We start from the raw sequence: 11,026 nt of genomic DNA on the forward strand, positions 1-11,026 counted from the left end.
CTGGTTAGGGATTCACTCCACACCAGTCTGGGGCTCTTCCAGCCCTGAGTGAGCTCCCCACAGTGCCATTTAGGGAGGGCAGAGGAGGCTGACGCTCCCCCCATCCCAATTCCTATGATTCTGCTTGTTGTTTGCTGTTGAGCTTTTCTCTCACTCCCTGACAGTGACAGAAGGGGAACAGCAAGCAACAAGCAGTCTCAGTAGGAATTCCCCTGCTCTCCCTAAAGGGAGTGCTTGCCATCCCCACTCCCCACTCCCACTCCCAACCACACCCCCAACCCTGACTCCTATACCCCCAATGCCTTCAGCCCCCTGCCCTGACTCCTGAATCCACCACATCCCTACTCCCTGCCCTGAAACTCTCACAATCCATCCCACACACAAATTTCTTACAGGTACTGTCATATCACAGCCCCCAACACCACACTGAGCATCCCCCTTCTCGGCCCCTGGGGCAATACAATAGTAACAATAAGAAATTAAAGTTACTTTCACCGTTAGTCTGGAGAAAGGTAAAAGTGCCACTTGCTCCCATCCTGTTCCTCAAAACAAACTTGCCTCTTTACAAGACATCCACAAAAGAATTAACACAGATCACTGATCACATATTCTTTCCATTTCCAATAGCCTTGAGCAGTAGTACATGTTTGTCCCCAATCAAAAATGTGTATGCAGTGCCAGAAACTCAGCTGGTGTAAATCCGTATAGCTCCATTGAATTTACTGGAATTATGACAGATTACATAAGGTATCATTTGCCCCACTATTCCTCAGTAGGTATCCATCAATATGTGTAGTGAAATGAGGTAGTTTAGAAAGACTTCTTCATCTGAAGTCTCCACTAAAATTATTCTGTGCAAATAGATTTAGCTGAAATTTTTCTGTTGTAATATTCCTGTTGAGAATGAAAACTTCTAAAGAAACTATTCACTTGGCTTGAAATTTTCTGTTTTTAAAATTTATAAAGAAAAAAAAAGGATGGGAAATATTGAAGACCCTTCATTTTTTCAAAAATGGTTGCAGAAAATTTACCAGCTCTCCCTAAACCCTTTTGTGAGAGGCTGCTATGGGAACTCTGTCTTTAGAGCAGTGATTGTTAGCCAGCCAAAATATACTGAATAGGAGTGACTAGTTTGTGCATCTGCTTTGACTAAACATGAAGTTATTGTGCCAGGATTAGGCAATGTGCCACACACTTCCAGCTTTAAACACTTTAAGCCAAATCCTCAGATGATGTAAATAGCTGCAATTCCACTAACTTCAGTGGAGCTGTGTCCATTTACCTCAGCTGTGGTTCAGCCAAGTGAGATATAACTATTGTACATTTTTAGGGGAGAGAATGAGATGTTTATAGGACATAAAACATAAAAGTAAACTGTACATAACAACAAAAGATGAACAGAATGAAACATTTTTCCTGCTGCTGTTAAATGTATTACTAATAACTAACAATACAAATCAATCTCTCTCTATCCTATAGAAGAAGTGCTCAGTCTTAACACAGATTACCTTTAGTTTATAACATGTGTTAAGAATCTCCAAGAGATGCCATTCCAGGAAAAATTTTAAGGCAAGTGTTAGATATTTACAGGTTATGACAAAATTAGTCCAAGACTTCAAATATTCATCCCAGATGTTTAAAGTCAACATGCCGTAGTCAATGGTTACAAAATAATTCATAGCTAATTTCCTGTGAAGCTTGAGATGCACTTAGTGAATGGATCACATGAAGAAGTTTGACAGAATTCTTTGCTTCAGCAAGAACATATGCTAGTCCAAGATAATAAAGCTTGGAATGTATTATAGATTCAGGGAATAATGCCAGAGATTTCCAGCTGCTTACTCAGTAGCTGACAATATCTATAATTCTTAGCAACAAGCCTTTTATTTTTCTGTGAATTCACAGTTTCAGTGGGGTGCCTCTTTAGCAGATGCTGTCTAATTATTTTAAAGTGTTGCAAAGAACATCCCATCCCAAGTTCTAACCAGCAATAAAATCCACATTCCTCAAATGCAGAAGGGTAGCTATAGCGAAGGATATTGGTTATCCTTATTTATTACTGGTAATAAACTACTACCTAGGCTTCCTGCAAGCCTAAGAGTATACACAACTAAAATGGAACTAGATGGTAATCCAGAAGCATGTCTGATTACATTCAGGTGAAAGGCCATTGCAGTTCAGTGAGCGTAGTCTTGGACTGTCCAATTCCTCTCCTAACAGGAGAGTCACAAGCAACATACAGTGCCAGGGGAGAGGACAATACCACAGACCACGAGCCTGGCCATTCTTAATAGGCTGGGAATAGATTCATAGATCACAAGACCAGAAGAAATCATTATGATCACATGCGTTAATGTCCTGCATAACACTGGCTATAGACTTAATTCAGTGAGTCCTGCATCTAGTTCAGCAATGCAGTGCCAAAGCGTAGACGCTGCCTACATTGACAAAAGGGTTTTTCCATTGATATTGTCAATCTAGCTCTCCAAGAGATGGAAGAACTCTTCCACTGACCTAGCCATATCTACACTGGGGATTAGTTCAACCTATGTCTCATAAAGCGCAAAATTTTCACAGCCTTGAGCAATGTAGCTAGGTCAAATCTAATTTTTAGGTTTAGACAAGGCCTTAAAATAGAGCTGCTGTTTTTAAAGATTTATTTAGGTCAGGGATGGGTGAGCTGACACCAACTGTCCACACTGGTTGAGATGTACTTAGAAGCAGACCTGCTGGAGGACAAGCAGATGCAGGAAGAACTAGATGCAAAGTCACTATACTAATCACTACAACTGTAGCAAACAGCAAGGCTACGTCTACACTGGCATGATGTTCCGTAAAATGCTTAAAACGGAACAGTTTTCCGTTATAAGTATTTCCGGAAAAAGTGCGTCTACATTAGCAGGATGCTTTTCCGGAAAAGCACTTTTTCTGGAAAAGCGTCCGTGCCCATGTAGACGCGCTTTTCCGCAAAAAAGCCCCGATAGTCATTTTCGCGATCGGGGCTTTTTGGAGGAAAAGAAATCTGTGCTGTCTACACTGGCCCTTTTCCGGAACAGTTTTCCAGAAAAGGACTTTTGCCTGAACGGGAGCAGCATAGTTTTTCCACTAAAGCACTGATGATTTTACAGTAGATCGTCAGTGCTTTTCCGGAAATTCAAGGGGCCAGTGTAGACAGCTGGCAAGTTATTCTGGAAAAGTGGCTGATTTTCCGGAATAAGTGGTCAGTGCAGACACAGCCCAACAGTCTAGAGTAGCAGCAGGTGGGAAATAACTAAAGGCAATGAAGAAGAGTAAAGGTAGGAGCAAAGAGGAGACCATTCACCCAGGACACAGGAGATAGCCATTGGTTCCCTCAGATTATGTTTCTGCTGAAGAAAAATAGGGCAAACATTTTTTCTAGACTGACATTTGAGAATTGATGTTAACTATGAGCAAGTATGTGAGCTTACTGATGTTGTAAGGCTCATACCAAGCATGAAGAAAGGGTAACCAGCCTAGTAAATTCAGGACTATAGAAATGCTGGTGAAGTGTACCTAGAAGCACTGGTAAGAAGCTGAGCTTTATTTCTCGGCCCAACTCATATGACAGGTGTACAACACGTTAATATTCTAGTCACATATCAGGAGTAGCTACCAACTCCAGTGGTTACCTCTCTAATAAAAAGTAAAATTTAAATAAAACATATTAACTCAAAATAACTACTTCCTTTTACTATTCTGCTACTTAGGAGATCTCGCCGGCCTCTGAATTAACCTCCAGTTTTATTGTAAGTCACCCATGTGGGGAATTATAAACTGATGGAATGCAATCTGTTCTGTAGAGAGTTTTCTAGGTTCGGGTTTACTAAAGAATTTTAAAAAGTGGACACTGTATTTTCAGAGCTCTTTTTGTAAGAACTAGGTTATCTATAAATTGCAGGTGCCTCATTAAATTCATGGCTGATACAAGAAGCAGCCATGCACAGAAATGTTCATTAGGGGCTTTATGATTTGCCTTGTCACGCTTGGTTCCTTCTAGTAGCTACCCTGGTTATTTAGCCCTGGCTCTGTACCATTGTGAGCAGAACACAGTAAAAGAAATAAGATTGCAGTCTTCAGCTAATCATCCAGAAGCCAATGGCATCCAGCCAGTTATTGATTTACATATTGACATTCATCCCTTATTATAACTGTGAAAGAATGTTTGCTGCATGCCTGTTGGCTTCTTTCAGTAGTACATTAAAATGACTACGAATATGATGAAGAAAACTGTGCAGCATAATATTTTAATGCCCATTTTGTGGCTTTCTGTTTCCCTACTGATAGCTGAAAAAGGTCGTTTTATTTTATACAATGATGTTAGAGAGAGAGAGAAAGAGAGATGGAGAAACTTTGTCAGTATTCCCAGTTCTGGATAAATGGCTTGGCCGGAAGGCAAGATGGATACGTGCCCATTTCTTCTCTGCAGAGACATGTTTAAAAACAACAACTTGGCATAGCTGCTGTAGAAGAATTTCTGTATCAGCTATATTTAGTTCTTCTTTTGGGGAAAAAGCAAATGTATCCAAGCCTCTAATAATGGTAATAAATTATGTAGAATAATGCCATCTCTTGTACAACTGATGAACAGAGAAATGGTAGGGTCAAAGTCTCTTAGAAGAGGTCCCAATATTGTTTTATAATTTACAGATCTCATTCTCATATATACATAAGCCCTGCAAAAACCAGTACCTATAGATTTGGTATTATTCTTCCTTTTTAATGTCAAATGATGCTTTATCATAACCTTTCTTCGGTGACTTAATTTACATTTTTATAAAACTGAACACAAACAACTTTTTATTTTTCCTTCTCAGAGAAACTCCAGGATTACGTAGCTATTACTCACTGCAAATTTCTGTTTGTCTCCCCATCAAAAAGCAAATAGCATTAAATTCACCCATATGATCTTGCTTTAATAGACAATATTATGAGAATGGCTTTTTCTCAGCAAAGGCTGTCAACACTACAAGGTAACTGGAGGCGGAGAAATTAATGCAGCAGGAACTTTGACTTTACTGCATTTGTTTTTTTTATTGTCTTTCCTGATAGGAATGTAGTATCTTTCAAAGATGCCATACCTGCAAAATGAAGTGGTCTTTTTATCATCATACAAGGAACAGAACGGAGATTGCAACATAAGATTCTCCCTCACCCCATCATTGTGCCTCCAAGGACTGAGAGCATCTACTACCAGCAGATCAACAGGCAGTGATAGATCCAGTAGTAGTTGATTTATTGTGTCTAGTATAGAAGATAGTCTGAACTCTATTACTCTCCCATCAACTCTGCCACTCCAGCAAAATGAGAAGCATAGCGGGAGTCAATGGGAAAGTGTCTACTGTCAACCCGCTGAAGTGAAGACATAGTTGTAATTGGATCTAAGTACGTTGACTTCAGCTACGTTATTTACATAGCTGAAGTTATGTAAGGAAGCTCTATCTCCCCCCATAGCGTAGACCAGGCCTTAGTGATGAGAGGTTAATTCCATGCCCACATTCTGCTAGGGTATGTCTACACTTCATTCCTCTTTAGAGAGAGGAATGCAAATTCAGCCGAGCGAAATTGCAAATGAAGTAGCGATTTGAATTTCCCGCACTTCATTTGCATAATCGTGACCGGACGCTATTTCGAAATACCTTATTTCCAAATAAAAAACACTGTCTAGATGTGGTTATTTCGAAAGAAAACTCTGCTTTCGAAATAACCCTTACTCCTTATAAAATGAGGTTTAAGGGTTATTTCGAAAGAAGGATTTTCTTTTGAAATAACCGTATCTAGACGGCATTTTTAATTTCGAAATAGGGTATTCCCAAATAGCGTCCGGTCGCGATTATGCAAATGAAGCACGGGAAATTCAAATTCCTGCTTCATTTGCAATTTCGCTCAGCTGAATTTGCATTCTTCTCTCGAAAGAGGAATGAAGTGTAGATATACCCCTAGATACGACCTTCTTTAGTTAGACAGAAAGGTGCCACTCTGAGACAGTTCTGGAGGTGACTTTTGTGATATAGACACCTTTTCCACAGGAACTGGGCTAAAATCACCATAGCCCATAAAGCAGCAGTGCTCAACCAGGAGTCAGCATCCTCCCCGGGATGGTGGGGGGCTGCAAGCAGGTTTCGGGGTCTGTCAAAATAAACTGGGCTTCAGTCCTGAATGGTTAGGCTAGAAGAATGAGTACTACCTCCACTCCCTGACTCACCTCCGTGCCTGTGGATCAGCAGCAGCAACAAGTTTCATGTTGAGTAAGTAAAACAAAAATAATATTCAGGGTTTTTTAATTTTTGTATATATAGTATGCTTTTCTTTTTATATTATGTGTGTGTGTGTGTTAATTGACTTATATAACTAGCAACTTATTACCACTTATAATGTACTGGATATGCAGAAAAACAAGTTTTGTGGCACAGGTGGGTCATGGAGTTTTTATAGCAGATGGGGTGGGCCTCAAAAAGGAAGAGGGTGAGAACCCCTGCCATAGAGTCCTACAGAGACATTCTTGGATAGCTTTTGGTCACTATTGAATTTGAACCAGTGAACCACTACTAACTTCAGAGCTTTCTTGTGGCAATATAAACTACACAGCTCACTGCCTATCTTCTGAGCCATCAAGTCCTGCTGCTGCAATTTCTTCTTAATTCATAAGATTTTTTTCATAAATGCTTTTGATTTCATGTTTTCAAATACATTTCCCCCGTATGCCAGGGTGCAGGGAAAGGAAAGTAGAAGCACACTCAGTACTTCCTCTCTTCTCCTTGAGCTGGATGAAGAGGGGAGGCAAAAGGAGTGGAGCTGTGTTTCTGTCTCAGTGCACCGAATAGCACAGCTGCGTCAATTGGGTGTGAAGTAGCTCTCTTGTAATCAAGACATGGGCAGTCACACTCAATGGTCAAAGCAAAAATCAGCACAAAGTATCAAGCGCCAGGTTAGCTCAAGTGGGACAGTGACGGAAGAACTAGAAACAAGGAGACACAAAAGCTATCACAGCCCTGATAAAATGTTCTGAACAGCCACTGGACTTAAGCACCAGACTGCTTACTCTTCCAACCAACCAGGCACTGAAGCCAGTCAAGCAGCCCAATATAGGCCCAGCTGATCTCATTAAGTAGCCTGTGGAGATTGGCTCTGGTACCAGATTGCCTATGCTACAGCTGCTGCTTCCTGATGGTGGCAATATGCTAGTTGTGGCATACTGCCTTACTTGGGCTCCTTTCAGAGGAGCTCAGCTATATACTACCCCTTGTACTAGACTGTGAGCTGAAAGGAAAGGATGATTTGGCCTGTAACATGCTGTTTAATTTAAATGAGAGTGCTAATTTAAATTATGAGCTTTAATTCGAACTACCTAGTCCATGCCGTGTGTAGTCGCGGTCAGGGATTTTGAACTACGGGGCATTTAAAAATGGCAGCGCCCAGGAACATGCAAATAAAGCCTGGGATATTTAAATCCCGGGCTTCATTTGCTAGTTCAAATGACTACATTAGCCACCCTAGTTCGAACTAGGGTGGCAGTGTAGACATACCCTTATATTCCGTGCTTTTTTTGTTAAAAAAAAATGGTGCTGGTATTCCAGGGGAAAAGTTGAGCTCTGACTGGAGGTGCCGGTACTGCATACCGGGCAGTAGCATTACAAAAAAAGCACTGCTTATGTAGTCCCCTTACTAACGGTGCCTCTGCTTATTTTCTGGGAAGACCCTGTGTACGCAATCTAGCCTCACAGACTACAATTCCCACGAGTCCTTGAGAAAAACAGGAAGGAAGTGACTCTTGGTGGGAGTTGGGGGTCTCTCCACATGCATGAGAAGAGAGGCCTAGCAGTCTGGGACGCTGCCCTTGGATTTTGGAACAGAAGGGGAGCCAGGCTGCTGTGGAGGAGTTTGATCCAGTCCAGGAACTGTTATGTTGCAGCTACAGACTGGGACTAGATGCCTTTGGAACTGGGATCTAGCAGGCTGCTGCTCTGATAGGCACAGCATGAGACTGTAAGTAATTGGGCATTTTTGGGAAAGTGCTGCCTAGGACAGAGCTGCTTCCTAGCTTGGACCCTCATACACACTGCCTACAGAGAATCTCCATTACAGCTGCAGTTCTTCAAGTGCGCCCATGCAAGCAAGAGTCTAGGGCTGTGTCTAGACTGGCAAGTTTTTCCGCAAAAGCAGTTGCTTTTGCGGAAAAACTTGCCAGCTGTCTACACTGGCCACTTGAATTTCCGTAAGAACACTGACGATCTCATGTAAGAAATCAGTGCTTCTTGCGGAAATACTATGCTGCTCCTGTTCGGGTAAAAGTCCTTTTGCACAAAAGGGCCAGTGTAAACAGCTCAGATTTGGTTTGTGCAAAAAAGCCCCGATCGCGAAAATGGCTATCGGGGCTTTTTTGCGCAAAAGGGCGTCTAGATTGTCACGGACGCTTTTCCGCAAAAAGTGCTTTTGCAGAAAAGAGTCCGTGCCAATCTAGATGCTCTTTTCCGCAAATGCTTTTAACGGAAAACTTTTCCGTTAAAAGCATGTGCGGAAAATCATGCCAGTCTAGACGTAGCCTGGGACTCTGAGTCCAGGGGTGTGCACACTCCGGGGTGGGATCAATATTGGCAGTGCAAATGCTAGATATATAAGTTCCAATTATTGTTGTGTACTTTGTTAATGTTATTCATTGTTAATCTGTTAAACCCTGTTTATTTAAGTTAAGTAAAGATTGTTTATTTTAATGTACTCTATTAGATGTATATGATTTTTAGTTGATGTTCTGGAATTAGATCCAGATTATTACTGGAATGAGTTTATTCCTGGAGGCTCTCAAGACACACCAGTAAGTGTGTACAAGGCCAGCCAGGTGGAGGCACTGCCATTGTACATTCTTTATGAGCAAGGGACTGCAGCTAGGTTTACCAGGTAGATGCCCCCAAAAAATCAGACACACTTGATCGTAGGCAGGGGGAGAGGGACTGGCTGGGAGGGGGGCGGGGCTGGCCGGGAAGAAGGGGGGCTGGGAGGAAGGGGGGACGGGAAGCAGAGCTGGGGGGAATTGGGAGCCGGGGGAGCTGGACGGGAAGAGGGGGGATGGGAAGCAGAGCTGGGGGGGGGATTGGGAGCCAGGGGGGCTGGACGGGAGGAGGGGGAGCCGGAGGAAGGGGGGCGGGAAGCAGAGCTGGCGGGGGGGAGCGGGCGCAGCCACTGGCCACAGCCGGAGTCCAACAGGCCGCGCCCCCAGCAGGCACTCCTTCTAGTTGCTAGTAAAAGCCGGGCGGGGGAGTGGCTGGGAGTCCCAGCCACTGCCTCTGCCCCACCCCGCCCTGCCCGACTTTTGCACGCGACCACAGGGCTCCCACCTCCCAGTCACTCCCCCGCCTCTGCCAGGCTTCCATCCAGCGCCCCGCCAAGAATTCAGAAAATACCGGACATTGCATGTGTATGGTATTTTCTGACTTTTTCTACCAGATAGAGTGCACAAATACCAGACTGTCCAGTAGAAAATTGGACACCTGGCAACCCTAACTGCAGCAAGGGGGTAGATAGGTTTTCCCCAACCAAACTACATCACCACTGGGGTTCTCAGGATCTCCTTTTATGTCAAGACCATCAGGCACCCAGGCACACCTGTGAGTGTGACCCGCTCCTGAGTAACCTGGGGAGGAAAAAGGGGGTTACACTTATATTTAATATTTTATGTTCTTGTAACTATAATAAATCTCATTTTAAAAATGTTTATTAACCACACTGGGGAAAATAAAAGTATTGCAGTTTTATAGATATCCACCATCCTGCTGTTTTATGGAGTTACTATAAGTATGTGCTGTGCTGGGTTCATAGGAATTAACAGCCTGTGATTACTTTTATGGTTAAGGTAGAAAGTAGAGGCTAGGGTTATATAGCTCTTCAGAGATTTTCTTCTGAGTGTGATTCTGGTTTTCCCCATATGTATATCATAATATACAAGAACTTGGCAAAGAGTCAATTGTAGTTTTAATTCTTGGGAAAGAATTGCTATATACACATCTATAGCATTCGTTTGCAATACAGCCGGTCCCCGAGTTACGAACGCATTACGGATCAAACATTTGGCCGTAACTCAGAATGGTTGTAACTCGGAACCCATTGAGTTACATTGTGATCATGCTGTTTATAAGCGCAGATCGCGTTTATACCTCGGAGCCCGCATTTACGACTGCTTTGGTCGTAAGTGCGGATGGTCGTAAGTCGAGGTGGCTGTAAGTTGGGGTGTAATGTGGTCGTAAGTCGAGGTGGCAGTACATAATATTGGGTCAATTGGGAAATATCTGTATTTCTATTTTGTGATCTAGAAAGAGTAACTCCTATCTTGGGTGAAAGGCCTTACAAGATGGTTGAAAGTAGAAGACTGTCAGAAGTCAACAAGGTGGTAGTGGATATCCAGCACTTCTGCTCAGTAGGCTCTAGATTTTTGTCATGCATAGATAGTCATTTATAGCTGTCCATGGGTAATTCTAAAAGAACAGAATGGTGTTTTTAATAAGCATAGAGACAGACTTAATTCTTTGGAAAGTTATTTTGTTGGTACAGCCGGTCCCCGAGTTGCGAACGGTCGACTTACGACCGTTCGCAGTTACGACCAAAACTGTCGTAAATGGTGGACCCCAAGTTACGAACACAATCTGTGCTTACAAACAGCGCGGTCGCGTGTAACTCTATGGGGTCCGACTTACGAACAAACCGAGTTGTGACCAATTGCTTGGTCCGTAACCGGTCCGTAAGTCGGAAAGAGGCTATATTGTGGAAAATGGCAGTATTTTAAGAGTTAACATATCCAGCCACTTTTTCTAAGATTAACAAAATTGCCAGTGAAGTGATTTCAAAATTGGTTTTTGAAAGAACCTGACTCTGTTAGGAAATTAGGATGCAGAATTTTGTCAGATACCATCTTTTAACAGCACAAGCTGGAATGCCGCAAAATAAAGACCACTTAGAAATAATAAAATAATAATAATAATAAAAAATAACTTGCATGAACATGCAATTTTGGAGTGAC

This window comes from Pelodiscus sinensis, chromosome 2 (genome assembly GCF_052426305.1).
Source record: "Pelodiscus sinensis isolate ZL-2025 chromosome 2, ASM5242630v1, whole genome shotgun sequence".
NCBI classification, from domain to species: Eukaryota; Metazoa; Chordata; order Testudines; family Trionychidae; genus Pelodiscus; species Pelodiscus sinensis.